The 20,216-nt window shown below is 43.1% G+C and overlaps 1 protein-coding gene across 2 annotated transcripts in view; it reads left to right on the plus strand.

Moving 5' to 3' along the window:
- Positions 1 to 4,033: 4,033 nt before the first annotated feature.
- The window catches only part of IL21R (interleukin 21 receptor), a 35,640-nt gene continuing 19,457 nt past the window's right edge, over positions 4,034 to 20,216 (plus strand). Inside the window, exons 1-2 of one of the 2 annotated variants that reach the window (XM_072836268.1) lie at positions 4,034 to 4,173; positions 5,904 to 6,048. The gene's annotated coding sequence lies outside the window, so the exon portion shown is untranslated. The remainder of the gene's footprint in view (positions 4,174 to 5,903; positions 6,049 to 20,216) is intronic. The other variant, XM_072836267.1, reaches the window with a different exon arrangement.

A 20,216-nucleotide genomic window follows, 5' to 3' on the forward strand; every position in this document is an offset into this window, starting at 1 on the left:
CAAGGCATCTTTCGGGAAATGTTCTAAAATTGGGTTGTGGTGATGATTGCACAACTTACTAAAAATCATTGAATTGTGCATGTTCAGCGGCTGGAATTTATGCCATGTAAATTATTCCTTTAATAAAGCTGTTAAAATAAGAATAAAAAAGAGGAAATGAGCTGAAGGAGGGGTTGTCTCAATTATTTTTTTCCCCAGTAGGTCTTTGGTTGAAATGCAAATTTAACCACTTCCTCTCCATTGACCAGCTCTGAATAGTGGGGGCTGAGGGGGAGGGTGTTGAGAGATCCTATTGCATCTTCCTTCCGGGACCTTGGGGGATAAACTTGTGAGATGTGCACAGACCCTAAGGGCCCCTTCAAGGGACCCTTCCCTCGACATGGATCAGTTTCTGAGGGGGTTCATGGTCACCTCCCTGGGCATGACAGATGTTCAATTTCTACCTCCAAAAGCATCTACTTTTTTTTTTTTTTTAAGATTTTATTTATTCATGAGAGACACAGAGAGAGGCAGAGACATAGGCAGAGGGAGAAGGAGGCTCCCTGTGGGGGAAGCCTGATGAAGGACTCGATCCCAGGACCCCGGGATCAGTCCCTGAGCCAAAGGCAGGCACACTCAACCACTGAGCCACCCAGGCGTCCCCAAGCATCTACTTTTTAAACAGAAGGGGTTAAGTGGCCCCTGGTACACCCCATCCACTTCCTAAGTCATGGCCTGAGCACTCTTTTGAAAACGTAAATTGTATTAAGCCACATCTCTGATGGAAACCTTAGGTGACTTCCAATATCCCTTGGAACCAAATCTACCTTCCTTGCTGTCCTGGCGGTTCCATGCCATGTGCACGATGTGACTTCTGGCCCACCTCCTTGTATTCTTTTGCTTGCTCACTCCATTCTACAGCACTGTTGTCAAGTTCCCAGAGCCAGCTGCATCCCTCAGCATCTTTGTATTTGCAGTGCCTTCTGCCTAAAATGTTTCCAGTGTGGCTGGGTCCAGCCTGTCATCCAGCATGCCCCTACATGTTCCTATCTTGACCAGTTTTCTATGACACTTAGTACAATTTGCATTTTGTTTGTTATTAGTTCTTTTCATCTGTCTCTCTCCATTAGAATACAGGCTGCATGAGGGCTGTGGCTAGTGTATATTTCTGAGGGGTACCCCCAGTACAGAGCCAAGGGCTTGCTCAGTACTGGTGGGCAGAAGGCAGGGAGGGAGGAATGGCTGGCTGGCTGGGCAAGTGGATAGAAAGGTGGATGAGTGGGTAGGTGGGTGAGTGGGTGGGTGGAGATAAGGGCAGGGAGGCCAGCAGGCACATAAGAGGGAGGCAGGAGGGATCAAATACCCTCGGGTTAACATACGTCCGGAAGCAGTGTAGTGAGCAGATCAAAATATATGCTCTGAAGTCTTGAGTTCAAATCCCAGCTCTGTCACTCACTAGCTGTGTGACATTGGACAAGTCATTTGCCCTCCCTGAGCCTCAATTTCCTTCTCTGTAAAATAGGGATGATGACGATGATGAGATATTTTTAAAAAAAGATTTATTTATTTATTATTTTAGAGAAAGAGAGAGGGAGTGAGTGGGGGGAGGGGCAGAGGGAGAGAGAGAGAGAGAGAGAGAATCTCAAGCAGACACCACACTCAGTGCAGGACTTGGGACTCAATCTCATGACCTTGAGCTGAAACCAAAAGTCAGATGCTTAACTGACTGCACCATCCAGGTACCCCAATGATGAGTTTTAAGTGAGATGACGCATCTTTAAAGTCCTTAAAAACCCTGGCACAAGGGCTGGCTCAGTTGGTGGAGCGTGTGGCTCTTGATCTCAGGGTTGCCTATTTGAGCTCCATGTTGGGTATAGAGATCACTTTAAAAAAATAAAAAGAAAAATATAAAAAGAAAACAATGCTGGCTGGCACAGAGCAAACTCTCAGCAAATATTAGGCTCCTTTGTACTGTTCCTTTTCTTGATCTTTCAACCGCTCAGAGTACTGATGCATGGTACCATAAAACTCACCCTGAAGATCAAGAGAAAGAAAAGAAAAACAAAAACTGGCTTCCTCCCAACATTGGTTCTCCAGAGAACATGAGATATTTCAGCCGTGGGGAAGAGAATTTCTATAGGGCAAACATCCTTCAAATCAACCACAGGGGAATTTGTACCAAGTTCCTCAAAAACAGCTAGAAAAAGAAAAAAAAAATAGAAGAAATAAATAGCAAGATGCTTTCTCTTTTTCTTTGGAGCGGTCATGTGGGTTCACTGCAAATTGTTTCCCAAAAATGAGTCAGCTGGGAAGAGATGGCATGCGCGTTTGAACCAACCCGTGTCATCCCGACACCACAAAGTAGCCCCCATCTAAGCTGGTTACATTTTGTCCTGGTTTGGGCCCATTTTCACAACCTGGTGCAGACTTAGGAATTAGATACACCCAGATTCAAATCCCCACCAAGACACTTCTTAGCTTGCGTGACATTTCACTTCTCAGAGCCTGGTTTTCTCCATCTATAAAATGCGAATAGTCGTGTTTGCCTCATGAGGTCTGTGGGATAAAATGAGATCATGTGGGTGCTTTAAAAATGCAAGATAGTGGGCAGCTCCGGTGGCCCAACAGTTTGGTGCTGCCTTCAGCCCAGGGTGTGGTCCTGGGGACCTGGGATCGAGTCCCACGTCAGGCTCCCTGCATGGAGGCTGCTTCTCCCTCTGCGTATCTCTGCCTCTTTCTCTCTCTCTCTCTGTCATGAATAAATAAATAAATAATCTTAAAAAAAAAATAGTGACAGTAGTGATGGTAGTTAACTTCTCTTGCCCTCCCTCTGAGGCTGCTGGGCATGAGGTTGCTGAGTTCTCTCTCCTGATTTCTCAAACATCTGTGAGAGAGAGAGAGACAGCTGACCCTTTCACGGGATCCCTCTGGCTCATCAGCAAGATGGAAACTCTCTTGAAAATTTCTTTTCTCTATTTTTTTCCTGAGTTCCCATGTGTTCATAATGGTGGCCACCCTCTCTTGGTTGGCCAGGCGGCCCACTTGACGGGCAAAATGAGGCATTCAGAGAGGTGTTGTCACCTGCCCAAGGGACTGTCTTCTCAAGGGTGTGGAGACAGGGTCCTGCTCCCTGCAGTGGTGGAGCAGGAAGCTAGATTCAAAGGGAGCAGGGTCAGAGGAGTCTGGGAGAGGATTCCGAACTCAGACCCCTCCTGGGCCAGGCAGGCAGTGTGCGTGAGGGAAGCGTGGGACCCTGGCGAGTCTCTGGCCCTGGGCCCTTGGTCTTCTCTCTGAACTGAGAGTTGGCCTCTCAGGACCACCGGGCTCCATGGGTCACTCACACCACCCCTGGACCCCTCAGAGCCTTGCTGTCCACATCTGTGAGCCCTGCCAGCCTCCAAGGTCACAGCCACCAGGCCTGGGGGGATGATGTCAGCCATCCACAAGAGGCTGATCTCACCCTGATGGCCCCAAATGTCTTTCTAGCAGGTGACCTTTGGTGATCGGAGGGCTCTGCGGCGGCCCGGCCCCCTCCCACCTCTTTCTCACTCCTCAGGGGAGGGGCCGGCAGCCCTGTGGGTGGGGCCTGTGGGGAGCTGCTCACCACATCCTCCTCTTCCTCCCCACCAGGCACACGCGGCCTGAGGGGCCTGGGTGGCAGCCACACTGTGCCGAGTGACCCGCGGGCTCCGGTCTGACTGTTTGCCTGCTTCTTCCTGAGTGTGCCTGACAGCTGCACAGCTGTCTGTCTGTCTGGCTGTCTGCCTGCCTGCCTGCCTGCCTGTCTCTCTGCGCGTCTGCCTGGCTGGCCACCTGCCTCTCTGCTTGATTTCCTCTGTCTTGTCTGCTGTGTGTCCCCTCCCTGGTGCAGCCGATTGGTCCCCACCCCAGTCCCTACCTTCTGTCCGTGGGTGACCTCTCTGGGATGTGACCGTCCGTTGCCTGTGCCCCACAGCTGGCTCCCTCTGTGTTCCGCCTGCTGGGAGCCCGGCTGCCATCCATCGGGCTGACAGGTTGTCTGCTTGTCTGGCTGGTGACTCGGGGCAGGCTGTGGATCCCCACCCCCTAGCCCTGCCTGTTCCCTCTAACTCCTGCTCCCCTCGCCAAGCTGAGCCTCGCTGCCACCCCCTGGGAGCCCACTGGATTGCCCGGAGCAAACAGAATGGATTTCTGAGGGAGAAGCTGGAACAGCAGGTAACGGCTCCAGACACTCTTCTCCGAGGGAGCCTGGCACCTTCTTTGCCAGAGTGGGAGGACATCGAGGGGTTTCGCGCCCTCGTCATAGCTGAGACCGTGAGAGCAGCAGAGTTGGGGCTGGAGTCTCCTGTTCAGCGCAGCTCAGGATGACCACACTGTCTCTCTGCGGGTCTGCCGGAAGCCGGGAGGCAGGGGCATGGCTGAGATGACCCCAGGAGCTGGCTGTGCAAACCAGCCTCCAAAAGGCAAGGGTTGGGGAAAGAAAGCCCAGCCCAAGCCCAACACCTTAGTCACTGTGGTTCTGGACTCCTGAACAGGGCAGAGTGGGCACGGGCGACACCATGTGATGGTGTGGCACTTCCAGGGGGGCTATTTTGGAGGAGGAGGGGAAGAGATTTTGTGCCAGGTTCCGTGTTTTAGCTTCTCTAGGTCATCTAACCCCTCAAAACGGCTTGCTCTACCCATTTCACAGAGAAAGAATGGGGGCTGGCTCTGAGAGGTAGAGTGATTTTCCCAAGGTGACTCACCAGTGTGTAGCAGGGGGGGCAGGTGACTCGAGGCTGGTCCTGTCCTCCACACTGTCTCCTCACGAAAGCCCAGGGCATGGGCCCCCTGGAGGCGAGGGGAGCGAGGGGACTGGGGGAGGCTGAGCCTGGAAGCATGGGTTGAATTTTGACACACAGAAAGGGGGGAGGAGCAGGCACTTTCCTGGCCAAGCAGCCAGGTGACTGAAGGCCTCCGGTGGGGACGCCGGACTTGGAGCCGGAGCAGCGGATCCAGGGCAGGCGGCATTAAAACGTCAGGGGCTGCTCCTGGAAGGACATCTGCCTTCCCCTGGGGGAAAGCGTGGGGGTTTTAGAAGCACATGGTGAAGTGGGGAAAACCTGGCGGGTTCAAAAGCCAGCCATGCGACTCCCTAGCTGGGTGAGCGTGAGCGTGTCTCTGTGCTGCGTCCAGCCTCGTGGAGTCTGTTTTCTCCTCTGTAAAATGGGGATGAAGGCAGTTCCATCTTCGTGGGACTAGTTGTGAGGATTGGAGGGAGGAAAAATATGAAAACTGCGGGCTGGAGACCTGCCCAGGAAGGCGGCTCGTAACTGTGAGGAACCTGGGAGCCTACGGCAGAGAAGGGCTGGAGTTCCAAGAGTGGAAGAGGGTGCAGGGAGAACCTGAGGTCCTCCCTCCCTCGGCCTCTGTCGTGCTGGTCCTCCCAGCGCCAGGGCTCAGCCCGCTGTTGGCACCCGAGGGTCTCCCACAATGTCACAGGTGAGGCCGGGAGCCTCATTCAGCCCATTTCACAGACAAGATGGTTGAGGATCCCAGGTCACCTGTGGCCGTAGTTACCTGCTCCCAGGTTACCTGCTCCCCGGATTACCTGCTCCCTTTGGTGAGCTCAGCGGAAGCTCTGGTCTGGCGCACTCCACACCTGACAGGGTGTCTGGATCCTCAGCAGACAGCCCCACAGGGGAGGAAGCTAAACCAAACTAGTGTTAGGAGGAGAATGAACTCCAGGGCCGGGAGAGGTGGGGTGAACGAGACGGAGGCTGAGCCCTGGCCTCCCCACCTGCCCAGCGAGGGCTGAGGGCTGGAGACCTAAAAGGCTCGTGGGCAGTGGGGTGGGGGGAGGCCGGTGGAAGAGGTGGGACATCAGAGGCTTTGGGAGGCCCCACTTCTGTCCCTGGAGCCTAATAAATAAATGGATAAAAGGAAGAGGGCAACTGTGATTCCAGGGAGGAGAGCCAGTGCCTTCGGAGTCCCCGCAGGCCGGAGGGACGGCTGGGAGGCCCCTGTGCCGCGTGGGGGGTACGGGGCTTTGGCATCAGCCAGGACGGAGCAGACACCCAGCTGCACCCCGTGGTACCTGCGTGACCTGGGGTAAGCCACGTGGCCCCCCCTCAACCTCCCTTTCCCCATCTGTAACATCCATTTCAAGGCTTTATTCTCCAGGTGTGTCTTTGAGCATGTGCTGTGCAGCAGGCACTGTCCCAGGTCCTGGGGATTCAGGGGGCGCGGATGGCGCAGGGAGGAGGGGAAGGGGCCTGAGCTGGAGGCAGCCGTGAGGACAGGAGGAAGAAACACCCCAGGGAGGAGGGTCTTCTGCTCTCACAGCCCCTTCCTCGCCCGCCCGCCTCTCCAGACTTTGCCCTCTAGTGCACCCTGAAATGTGCGGGAGGGGCCAGAGGGAGCAGAGCGGGACCTCACCCCACCCTCCGGCTCACAGGTGCCCCCGCCTCCACTCCTTGCCCTGGCGCAGGGCCAAAGGGACTTTTTACGACAGCTCATATGCAAGATCTGAGTAAACTTGGAACTTCTGAAACATCCTGAGAATATTCCCCAGGCTGCAGGCAGGGGCCCCACTGATACCCTCCAGTGCCCAACCTGCTGGTCCCCACAGCCCCCAGGAAGGGTCTGGCCACCTTAGTGGTTCCCCAGAGAGGTGGGGCAAGGACACCAACCTGGCTCCCTGCTCAGGCTCTGGTCCTTCCTCACTGGGTGACCATAGGCAGGGTGTTGGGCCCCTCTGGGCTTCTCTTTCTCAAATGCCGAGAAGGTTTAAGGATGTAGATGGGGACCAGGACCTGCAGAGCTTCTCCAGTACAATCCATAACACTCAGCATACTTTGGCCAGGGTGAAGGCAGGCTGGTGGGGTCCTGCTGCGCAGGGTGGGGGGCAGTTAGAGGGCCGGCCACCAGCCCTGTCCCAGCCACTTGCCTGGCAGCTGCAAGTATCCGTTCTTTCTCTGCCTTCCACCCAGCCTGTCCTGGTCTGGAGGAAAGGGGGCAGGAGGGAGGGGTGGCTATAGGAGCTGAGAGGGGTGACACAGGCTGGACGAGATTGCCCAGCACGGTGGAGATCGCAGGGCAGATAGAGAAGGCACAGGCAGGGAGCCGTTGCCGGGAGTGGAGCATGCTTCTCCGCTTGGAGAGGTTGCTCAGGCTGAGAGAAGTGTCATAGGGAAAGCCTGTTCGGGGCTAGGACAGGCTTCGTGGGCGAGGATCCCAGCCCGCCTGGGAGGGAGACACAGACAGGTGTCACCGGCTGAGGTTGGGATAGGACCTTGCTCTCGTGTTCAGCTCCTACTGACTAAGCTGTGACCCCAAGGTCCTGGCACACCTGGGCGCAGACACCCACAACCTACCCCTTGCCACTGGCAGGAAAAAAAAAAACCACTTGTAAAAAGCAACTCATGTTCCCCATACACCCACGATGTGCCTGCCTCACACTCCCTCAGCCCGGCCAGGGCATCACCGCATTCTATAGGCGAGGAAGACTGAGCTCCAAACAAAGGAAGAGATATGCCTAAGGGTCCTCTAAGGGTTACCGGCAGAGGCTCCTTTCTGATCTAGGGCTGCCAGGCTGGTTGTCCCCCAGCCCGAGAGCTCTGCTTGGCTGAGAAGTTTCTGTGTGGCCCTGGGCAGCCCACTGTCCCTCTCTGAAAGTTCTTTGTTGCTAATCTGATGACAGGAGTCATGACTGCTCAGAGCCTGGGAGCCAAGGGTGTTGCTTGGGGTGGAAGGAAGTTCCTGGGGGCTGTGATGGAGCTGATGGGGAAACTGAGATCTCTCGGGGGGCTGCCTGCGGGTCTGCTCTTTGTATGACTGGACACAGCAATTCTTCACCTTGTTCGTTCATTCGCCATTGCCCCAGCTACTTGTTGAGCACCTGCTGTGCTCCAGACCCCACTCCACGTGCTAGAGATACTTTCTTTTGTAAACAAAACGGAGAATTTCCCAGCTTCTGGGAGCTTATGCTCCATGACGGAGACAGGTCATAAACCCAAAAACAGAAACACTTACTAAACTAATTCTAATATTACACCCATGAGGAAGGAAACAAAGAGATGTGTGGGCCAGAGAACAGCAGGGGACACCCATATGAGACGGTGACAATGGCCCCTTTGAAGGGGTGACATAAAAGTTAAAACCGGAGGATGAGGAAGCAAAGAAGCAGGAGAAAAACTGTGCTGGACAGAGGGAATGGCATGTGCAAAGGCCCTGGGGTGGGGGTGGGGGGAATTTGGAGTGAATTTAGAGTGCTGGAGCTTTTAATCCTTGTCAGGCACATTGAGATCCTCAATTCACCAAATTTCATAAAGAGGAGTCAAAAAGAGTAACATTTAATTTTAGGGTGTATAGTCCATGTGGGTTTTAACGTTGGGGGTAGGCTTCAAAGCCCATTATGATAGAATGTATTCCCTTTTATTTTTATCATGGAACAAAAGTGATGAGCATCAAAAAAAAAATTTTTTTTTAAAAGGTGGTGAGCATCCTCTGGGTGTCAGGCACTGGTTATAACCGCTGGCGATTCAGCGGTAACCAAGACACACACGGTCCCCGCCGGACTGTTGCTCAAAATGTCACTGAAAGCACCCTGAGCAGTGTGTGCTCTGGTGGAGGGATGGACCCCGGAGGAAAGAGTGACTCATGCGCTTTGGAGAGGTTTGAAGATTGACAGAGGAGGCCACATTTGAACTGGATTTCAAACCTGAATTTTTCTAATTCACGAGTGGGAGGCTGACAGGCTGCCACGGACCGTGGCGACTTCTGGTGGCTGAAAGAGCACGTGCTAAGGTGTGGAAGCGGGGTGAACGGGGGACGCTGGGGAAGCTGTCGGGAACCTGGTCTACCTGGAGCCCACGATGGGTACCAGGGGCCAGAGGGAGTGCTGGGGAGCAGATCCTGAAATGTCTTGAATACCGGGCAAGGACTTTGGGGTCTTTTCTGGGGGGCCACGGGAAGCCACAGCTGCAGCACAGACTGGGCAGAGGTGGCCCAGCTGGACGCTGGGGAGAGGCCGGCAGGAGGGCAGGTGGACAGAAGTCCTTAAAGACCAGGGATGAACTGGGAGCCCCTTCTCCTGTGTTCCCTTTCGGGAAGTCCCTCAGTCTTGACACTTCCCCTTCTGGCGACCTGTTGGCTCTTGTTTCTGGCACGGCTGGGGAGTCCCTCTTCACCCACCTCATTTCTTTTGGGTCCCTATGGGAAACGGGCCATTTTGCTCTTACCGCACTCCTCCCTTACCTTTCACTTTCAAGCCCCAGTCCCCGCCCCAGCCCCAGCCCCAGCCCCACTGGAGGTGCCGGCTGACCCGCCACACACTCAGCAATCTGTTCCTGAATCATCAGTGAGGGAAAGAAGACCCAGGGTGACCAAAGCTTGGGTTCTTTCCAGTTTGGGGTGGTTGTAAACAATGATGCCCTGAATGCCCCGGCGCACATCTGATTGTGTACAGATGTTTGTGTTTCTTTTTGATGCGCAGCCTGGAGGTGGGATTCTCTTCAGCAGAATTGTTCCAAAGTGGTTTTACCAAATGGCACACACACCAGAACACTGAGCAGGGATGGAGAGTTTGGATTACTCTGTGTCCTTTATGAGCACAGAATTGTCTTTTTCCTCTTAGCCTTTCTGGGGTGATGTGTTGTGGTATCACACAGAGATGTAAATTTGCATTTTTCTTGATGAGTCATGGTTTTAAGCACCTTTTACTATCCTTATTGGCCATTTGGATGTCTTTGGTGAAATGTCTCTTTAATAAATAAGCCTTTTGACCTTTTTTTCAAAATTGAGTATTGTGTTGTTTATTGTTGTTTTGTAGGAGTTCTTTATACATGCTGGATATCTATATCTTACATATATATATGAATTACATGCATAACATATTTTAGGGGCACCTGGATGGCTCAGTGGTTGAGCATCTGCCTTCGGCCCAGGGCGTGATCCCAGGGTCCTGGGATCAAGTCCCACATTGGGCTCCCCGCAGAGAGCCTGCTTCTCCTTCTGCCTGTGTCTCTCTGTGTCTCTCATGAATAAATAATAAATAAAATATTTTTTAAAATAGCATCTATTTTATAATTTTATATATATTACATGTATTACATTATATGTAACTATATAAAATATAAGAATTGTATATAATTGTATAAAAGAAACATACAGGTATAGATATAGAGATACAGATATAATCTCTTCTCATTTCAGTTTCTTTTCCATCCTCTTAATGAAATCTTTGGTGAACAAATATTCTTAATTTTAATAAGGTTCAATTTATCAGTCTTTTTCTTTATAGCTCAAGCTTTCTGTGCGCTGTTTAGGAAGTGTTGTCTGCCCTAAGGTCGTGAAAAGATTATCTTCTGTTTTCTTCTAGAAGTTTTATTGTTTTACTTCTGACACTAGGTCTACAAAATATCTGGAGTTTATGTGTGATGTGAAGTGGAGGGTCAAGATTTATTTTTTTCCTGTATGACTATCCTACTGTCATTTTTTAAAAATCATGCTTTCCTCATGACTTTGCAGTTGTGTCTTTGTTGAAAATCAAGTAACTATAATCGTGAGTCTATTTCTGGCCTCTGTTCTTTTCCATTGGCCAGTTGATTTTTCCTTGCAACAGTACCATATTCTTCTTCATGATTGTCTAAACTCTTCTCGGTTCTTTGCAATTCTATATAAATCTTCACACTAGCTTGTCAATTTCCACCAAAGGAAATCCTGCTGGGAATTTGCTTGAAGCTTGAGATTTCACTGAAACTTTAGTTCTATTTGGGGAGAACAAACATCTTTAAAATATGAAATTTTCTAATTCATGAACATGTATGTTCCTCCATTTATTTGTCTCTTTAAACATTTACCTTACTGGTATCTTGTAGGTTTCTGTGTAGAGGTGCATCTTTCATTAGAGTTCTTTAGAGTATTTGATTTTTTATGCTAATACAAATTGTATAATTTTTAAAATTTCATCTTTGTTCTTGGTATATAGAAATACAACAGATTTTCTTCACGGTTTATTAACTTTGTTAACACACCTTTTCAAGCTCAAGTTCTAGATATAGGAAGAAATAGCTGCCAAACCCAGTTCACCTCAACTGACTACCAGTTGGGGTCTTCCAGCCTTTGCTTTTATAATGTCTATAGACCCCTTCATCTGCTAATCTCATGAGTTCGAGGCACAGCATTCGAGCTGTGGACTTCATAAACTAGCAGATAGTATTTTCTTCTCTTAACAAGCTTCCTAAGGACAATGTAGAACAGTACAGTATTGTTAAGCATGTGCATGTTGTTGTACTGCCGATCTCTGAAACTTTCACAACTGAAATTTCATACCCATTGAACAACTCATTACCCCCTCCCTCTATCCTCTGAAAAACCACCATTCTACTTTCTGTTTCTGTGAGTTTGATGACTTCAGATATGTCATGTAAGTGGAATCATACAGCATTTGTCTTTTAGTGATTGGCTTATTTCACTTAGCATAAAGTCCTCGAAGTTCATTCATGTTGTAGCATTCTTTCTTTTTAAGGCTAAATAACATTCTACTGTATGTATGTGCCGGATTTTCTTTATTCATTCATCGGCTGGTGAGTGTAGGTTGCTTACAATCTCGACAGTTGTGACATGCTGCAGTGAACACTGGTGTGCAAATATCTTTGAGATCCTGTTTTCAATTCTCTTGGATATCTACCCAACATCTAGCATCCCTGGATAACATGGTAGTTCTCTTTTTACTTTTTTGTTTAAAGATTTTATTTATTTATCCATGAGACACACAGGGAGAGAGAGAGGGACAGAGACACAGGCAGAGGGAGAAGCAGGCTCCATGCCAGGAGCCCGATGTGGGACTCGATCCCGGGTCTCCAGGAACACACCCTGGGCCAAAGGCGGCGTTAAACTGCTGAGCCACCCAGGCTGCCCTCTTTTCATTTTTTTGAGGAAGCTCTATACTGTCTCCTATTGTGTCTGCACCATTTAGTAATTCCACAAATAGTGTATAGTGGGTACAGTTTTTCTACATTCTCACCAATACAATATCTATCCTCATAGGTGTGAAGTAATAGCTCATTGTGGTTTTGATTTGCATTTTCCTAATGATTAGTGATGTTGAGTGTCTTTTCACATACTTATTGGCCGCTTTCAAGACCTTTACCTATTTTTTAATCTATTTATTTTAATTTTAATTTAATCAATTAATTAACACATAGTATATTATTAGTTTCAGGGGTAGAGTTTAGTGATTTATCAGTTGCATATAACACCCAGTGCTCATTTTATCAAGTGCTCTCCTTAATGCCCATCACCCAATTACCCCTCCCCCAACCTACCTCTGTTCCAGTAACCCTCAGTTTGTTTCCTATAGTTCAGAGCCTCTTGTGGTTTGTCTCTCTCTGATTTTGTCTTATTTTATTTTTCCTTCCCTTTCTCTATGTTCAACTGTTTTGTTTCTTAAATTCCACATATGAGTAAAATCATAATGATAATTTTCTTTCTGATTGACTTACTTTGTTGAGCCTAATACCCTCCAGTCCATCCACATCATGGAATATTACTCACCCATCAAAAGGAATGAAATATACATATATATATAAATCACATCTTCTTCATCTACTCATTTGTCCATGGACAGCTGGGCTCTCCTTTACCTATTCTTCAGTCAACTGAAGAATTTGTTACATTCTATTGTTGTTGTTTTTTTTGTTATACTCTATTGCTATTTGTTTCATTTTGTTACAGAATTGCAGGAGTTCTTCATATCTACTGAATATATTCAGTATAGGTTTGCAAAGTATAGGTTTGCAAAGATTTCCTATCATTTTGTAGGTTGTCTTTTACCCTATTGATTGGTTCCTATGCTGTGCAGAGGGTCTTAATGTAACTCTGTCGATGGTTGCTTTATTGTCTGTGCTTTTGGTGTCATATCCAAGAAAGAATTGCCAAGCCCAATGTTCTGAACTTTTCCCTTATGTTTTCTTCTAGAAGTCTTATAGTTTCAAGTCTTATATTTACATCTTGAATCCATTTTAAGTTAATTTTTGTGTATGATGTAAGAGTCCATGCCCACTTTTTTGCACGTTCATATCCAGGTGTCCCAACACCATCTGTTGAAGAGACTGTCCTTTCTTCACTAACCAAGTATGCAAAGATTTATTACTGGGCTCTCTATTTTGTTCCATTGGTCTCTATGCCTGTTTTTATGCCAATACCCACTCTGTCTGTCTTTGTGCCAATATCTATATGTCTGTCTTTATGTCAATGCCTACTGTGATTACTGTAGCAGGATAATGTGTCTTGAAATTAGGAAATGTGAGGCTTGTAGCTTTGTTTCTCATTGTCAAAGATTTCTTTGGTTATTCAGAGTCCTTTGAGATTCCATATGAATTTTAGTATGGTTTTCTCCTATTTCTGCAAAAACAAAATGCCATTGAGATCCTGACAGAGACTACATTGAATGTGCAGATTGCTTTTTACATCTTAATAATATTAAGTGTTCCAATTCATGAACATGGGATGTCTTTCCATTTACTTGTGCCTTCTTTTAATTTCTTTTAGCAATGTTTTGTAGTTTTCAGAGTGTAAGTCTTTCATTTCCTTGGTTAAGTTTATTCCTAAGTATTTTATTCTTTGTGATGCTATTATAAATGATATTATTTTAATTCCCTTTGGAATTGTTCATTGTTAACATGTAAAAATGCAACTAATTTTGTCGATTTTATATCATTCTACTTTGCTGAGTTTATTAGCCTAATAGTTGTGTGTGTGTGTGTGTGTATGTAATCTTTAGGGTTTTCTCTATATAAAATCATGTCAGCTTTGAACAGAGATAATATTACTTCTTCCTTTCCAATTTGACTGCCTTTTACTAATTTTTTTATTGCCTAATTTCTATGACTAGGATGTATAGTACTATGTTAGATAGAAGTGGTGGGAGTGGGCACTTTTGCTTCATTCCTGATCTTAAAGGAAAAGCTATCTGTTTCTTACCAATGAGTAAGAGGTTAGCTGTAGGCTTTTATATATGATCTTTATTGTGTTGAGGTGATTTCCTTCTATTTCTAGTTTGCTAAATGTCTTTATCATGAAAAGATGTTGAATTTTGTCAAGTGCCTTTTCTGCATCCATTGAAAGGATCACATGATTTGTGTGTGTGTGTGTGTGTGTGTGTGTCTTTGGTCTGTTGATGTGGTATATTTTTGGATACTGAACCATCCTTGTATCCCAGGGACAAATCCCACTTGGTCATGGTGTATAATCATTTTAATGTGCTGTTGGATTCAGTTTATTAGTGTCTTGTCAAGGATTTTTGCATCAGTACTCACCAGGAATATTGGTTTGGAGTTTTCGTTGTCTGGTTTTGGTATCAGGGTAATGGTGCCCTCATAAAATGAGTTTGGAAATGTTCTCTTATCTTCAGCTTTTCTGGAAGGGTTTGAGGAGGATTGGCATTAATTCATCTTTAAACATTTGGTAGAATTCACCAGTGAAGTCATCTGGTCTTATCGAATCAATTTGCTCACTATAAATATGTTCAGATTTTCTATTTCTTCAAAATCAGTGTTGTTAGGTCATATGTTTCTAGACATTTATCCATTTCTTCTCCATTATTGAGTTTGTTGATGTATAATTATTCTTTATAATCACTTTATTTCTGTGGCATCAGTTGTGTCTTCTCTTTTCTGACTTTGATTATTTGAATCTTCTCTTATTTTTTTAGTCTAGCTGAGGGTTTGTCAATTTTGTTGATCTTCAGAAATACAATAGACTTTTTATATTGGTCTCGTATTCAGCGTCCTTGCTTAACAATTATTATTCTAATAGTTTGTTAAGTTTCTGGAATTTTCTAGGTGCTCAATCCTTATATCATTCCAATCCTTATAATTTTCTAATCTTTATAAATTTATTTGTTTTTCTTGCCTTATTGCATTGACTAAGACCTCCAGTATAAGACATTCTTGTCTTTTTCCTGCCTTCAGGATAATAGTGTTGCTGTAGCATTCAGTATTTGACCATTATGGATAATGTTAATTGTGCATATTGTGTGCATGTGTATGTGTGTGCTTTTTATCAGATCAAAGAAGATTACTTCTATTTCTGGTTTTCTGAGAGTGTTTTAAAGATTGTGAATGGGAGTTACAGTTTATGAAATGTGTTTTCTGAACCTATTAAATTATCATATAAGTTTCTTTTTTAATTTGTTAATGTGATGAAATAGATTACTGATTACAAATGCCAACCTAACCCTGTATTCCTGAAATAAACCTCATGTGATAATGATGTCTATCTATTTTTGTATATATTATTACATTTGATTTGTTAATATTTTGTTTAGGATCTTTGTATGTATATTTATGGGAGAGATTGATCTCTAATTTTACTTTCTTTTAATGTCAAGTTTTGGTGATACAAAGCTATGTCTTTTATTCCAGTGTTTAGTTCACTTACATTTGACAAAAGTACTGATGTGTTTGAGGTTAAGTCTACCATCTTACTATTTGTTTTCCTTTTGTCTATTATTTCTTTCTTTTTTCTTGTTTCCTTTTTTGAAGAGTAAAATTTTAAGAATTATCATTCTGTTTCCTATCTGTTATATTTTCTTTTTTAATTCTTTTAGCGCTTTCCTTGAGATTACAATATGGATACTTTTTTAAAAGATTTTATTTATTTATTCATGAGAAACACAAAGAGAGAGAGAGAGAGTGAGAGAGAGAGAGAGAAGCAGAGATATAGGCAGAGGGAGAAGCAGACTCCATGCAGGGAGCCTGATGTGGAACTCGATCCCAGGACTACAGGATCACACCCTGGGCTGAAGGCAGGCACTAAACCGCTGAGCCACCCAGGGACCTCATACAATGTGCATACTTAATTTTTTTTTAGTCTATCCTATATTGGTAGACTTATATTGAGTCTACCTTATATTTATAATTTCCCAGACAATACAGTGACCTTTAACTTTATTCATTCCTTTTTACTTTTGGGGTGTCATGGTAAGGTATTTTAATTTTGCATATGCTTTAAATTTCGTAAGACATCATCCTTATTATTATTTTAAGCAATTATTATTATTTTACATTTATAATATTCTCTATTGCTTTTTATTCCTTCCTATATTACCTTGCTTCTCATCTGGTGTTATTTTTCTTTTGCCCAAAAGACTCACTTTAATATATCTTTTGATGTAGTCTAGTAACAAATTCTCTCAGGTTTTTTCTTCTCTTTTCTTTTCTTTTTGAAAAATATCCTTATTTCGCTTTTACTTTAAAAATTATAATTAAGATCTAATTTACATACCATCCAATTGCATCAGTACTCACCTTTTAAAAGTATACAGCTAAGTGGTTTTTAGTATATTTACAAAGTTGTGCAACCATCACCACTGTTAACTGCAGAACATTTTCATATAAATGGAGGCATACAATATGTAGATTTTGTGTCTGGCTTCTTTACCTTAGCATAAATTTTTAAGATTCATCTGTGTTGAAGCATATATCAGTACTTAAACTAATCTGATGGCTGAATAATATTCTTTTCTATGGATACTCTATGTTTTGTCCTTTCAATTGGTGGATATTGGGCTGCTTCCAGTTTGGGGCTATTATGATTAATGCTGTTATGAATTTTCACACGCAGAGGTGCTTTTTTAATGGACATATATTTTGAATTATTTTCACTGTATACCTATGAATCAAATTGCTTGGTCATGTGATAACACTGTATTAACTTTTTGGGAAACTGCAAAACTATTTCCCATAGCAAATGCACCATTTCACATTCCAATCAGCAATATATAAGGACTCCAGAACTCTACATTTTCAACCACTTTTAATTTTTCGTTTTTAAAATAGTCATCTAGTAAGTTTGAAGTGATCTTTGTCTGCATTTCTCTATGAGTAATGATGATAGCACCTTCCCATGTGTTCATTGGTCATTCATTAGTGTAACTTCTTTGGAGAAATTTCTATTCAAGTATTTTGCACATTTAAAAATTGGGTTGTCTTTTAGATCTTGAGTTGTAATAATTCTTCATATATTCTGATACTAGACCCCTTACAAATATACAATTTAAAATATTTTTACTTATTCTGTATATTGCCTTTTCACTTTCTTGGTAATGTCTTTTGATGTGTACAAAAGTTTTAAATTTTGAAATAGATCCAGTGTATCTATATTTTTCTTTGGTACCTGTGCTTTTGGTGTCCTATATAAGATATCTACTGTGTGATGTAAGGTCACAAAGAGTTCGATCTGTGTTTTATTTTTAAAGTTTAATGTTTCTACCTCTCACAGCTAGGTCTTTGAGCCATTTTGAGTTAACTTTTGTGTGTGAGATAGGAGTCCAATTCCATTCTGTTTCATGTGGATATCCAATTGTCCCAGCACCATTTGTTTTAAAGACAATCTCCCCTCCATCAAATTATCTTGGCACCCTTATCAAATATCAATTTAACATAAATGTATAAGTTTCTTCCTGAACTTTGAATTTGATTTCATTGATCTATACATAGGTTAGTATCACACTGTGTTGATTAGTGTAGCTTTGAAGTAGGCTTTGAAATGGAGAAATCTGAGTCCTTCAAGTTTGTTCTTCTTTTTCAAGATACTTGTCTATTCTGGCCTCTTACATCTCCATTTGAATTTTAGGATCAGCTTTTTAACTTCTGGAAAAGAGCCAGCTGGCCTTTTGATAGGGATTACTTTGAATCTGTAGATCATTTGGGGAAGACAACAATATTGGGTCTTCCAATCCATGAACCCATGGGATAGGCTTCCATTTATTTGGGCCTTCTATCATTCTTTCAATAATGTTTAGTAATTTTCAGTGTGTGTGTCTTACACTTTTGTTAAATTTCTATTTTATTTTATTATTCTATTTTATTTATTTTATTCTTTTTGATATTATGGTAAAAGAAATTGCTTTCTTAATTACACATTCAGACTGTTCATTATTGTACAAAGATACAATTGATTTTGCATATTCATCTTGCACCCTACAACCTTGCTAAACTCACTTATTAGGCCTAATAGTTTTTGTTTGTTTGTTTGTTTGTTTGTTTTGTTTCAGTTTGGCTTTTTGGTGTGGATTCTTTAGAATGTATATACAAGATCATATCATCTGCGAACAGAAATGCTTTACTTCTTCCTTTCCAATCAGGATGACTTTTATTTCTTTTTCTTGATGAATTGTTTTGGCTAGAACCTCTAGTACAATGTTTAATAAAAATGAGAGTGGACATCTTTGTCTTGTTTATGATCTTAAAGGAAAATCTTTCTGTGTATAATGTTAACTGTGGAATTTTAGTAGATCTGTTTTCATATTGAGTTTGCCTTATTTTTTGAGGGATATTTTTTCTGGATATAAAATTCTAAGTTGGCTTTTAAGTATAATCTTACTTTAATTTTTAAAATAGTTTTTCTATGATGTGTGTAGGTGTGTGCGTTGCTTTTTGTTGTATTTGTCTTTCTTAGGTTTGTAGGACTTCTTGAATCTGTGGATTAATATATTTTTCTGGTTTTGAAAAATTCTTAAGCAATACTTCTGTTATTGCTTTTGAATTGATCTCTCTCCCCTATGTCCTAATATATATATATATATTTTTATATATAAAATATTATATATAATATATAATATATATATTTTTTTGCTCTTTTCTGTATTTTTATTTCTTTATATTTTTATAAGATTTTATTTATTTATTTATTTATTTATTTATTTATTTATTTATTCATGAGAGACACACAGAGAAAGGTAGAGATATAGGCAGAGGGAGAAGCAGGTTCCCTGTGGGGAGCCTGGTGGGGGACTCGATCCTGGCACTCCAGGATCATACCCTGAGCTGAAGGCAGGTGCTCAACCACTGAGCCACCCAGGTGTCCCTCTTTTCTGCATTTTTAAACATTTTTTTTTCCTTTGTATGCTTTAATCTGAGTATTTTCTATTCCAGCTCAGCAATCCTCTCTTTTAATGTTACAAATCCATTGCTAAATCCATTCATTTCTTACATATTTCGATTATTGAATTTTTTAGTTTTAGAGTTTCTACTTTTAAATAGATTCCATACTTCTGGTGGAATTCTTCAACATAGTCATCTGAGTATTTTTAAATCATGTTACGTAACACCACTTTCTGAATCACACATGTGTCTATTTTACTCTTGATTTTTGGTCATTAGATTCTGTTTTCTGGTGTGCCTTGTCAATTTAATTGAATGCTCAACATTGTGCATGAAAAATATAGAAGCCCTGGGTGAAGCTAACTTTTTCCAGATAGGTTCTGATTTTCTTTTAGCAAACATATAGCAAATAGGCAGATCATCTTGATGCATTTATGGCTAAAATGTTTCTGATTTTTCCTTATTCCCAAGGTACATCCTTTCCTAAATACCTGGGTATTTACCAGGGCCTAGTTTTCTTGCCAGGGCTTGAACTCTGATTCTTCCCTCACTGCTGTGAAACAACCAAAATCTCTTTAGTTTTTAAGCCCATTGCCAGATTCTTTCTGCTAGGTTTCTTGGTATGGGACTCGTTTGCAATGACTTGACACATGATTTGAGGGGAAATTGCATGCAGAATTTCAGTACATTTTCTTTTCTCTGGAACCTTGGCTTCTAAAATACTATCTAACTTTATTGCTCTCTCATACCCTCTGTTTTTTTTTTCCCTACTTAGTAGTTTTCAACTACTAGTAGGGGTTTCAGTCTGATACCAGCTACTGCACCATAGCCAGAGGTGGAAATCCCCCTTCACATTTTATTTTACAAACATAAGATTAATTGACATTTAAAATTTTATGAAATAGTTTGGTCATATAAAAAATATTTAAATATATATTATTATATTTTGAATAATATAATCAACACCCATGGTAGCTTTGCTCAGTTTCACCAAACTGTTGAAACACCTGACACATCCCCTCCTTTTCTACTCTATTCAAAGTTCGATATTTTTTATCATCCCTTTAAGTTTCTCTGTATTTCCAGGACACATGTATGTTCACCTAAACAATATCTAGAGCTGTTTTACACAGTGTTAAGTGTGACATAGATGGTATTACTATGCATGTATTCTTATTTTATTTTCACTATTTTGTTTGTGAGAGTCATTTGCTGTGTGAAACTATGATTCATTTTCACATTGAGTGATTACATCACAATTGATCTTTCCATTCCCTTGTTGATGGATATTTAGGTTGTTTCCAATTTTTACTATTAAAATCAATGCTGTGTATGCTTCTTGTACATACATGCCAGAGTTTCATCAGTAGTGTATGTAGGAGTAAAATG

This window comes from Canis lupus, chromosome 8, assembly GCF_048164855.1.
Source record: "Canis lupus baileyi chromosome 8, mCanLup2.hap1, whole genome shotgun sequence".
Lineage (NCBI taxonomy): Eukaryota > Metazoa > Chordata > Mammalia > Carnivora > Canidae > Canis > Canis lupus.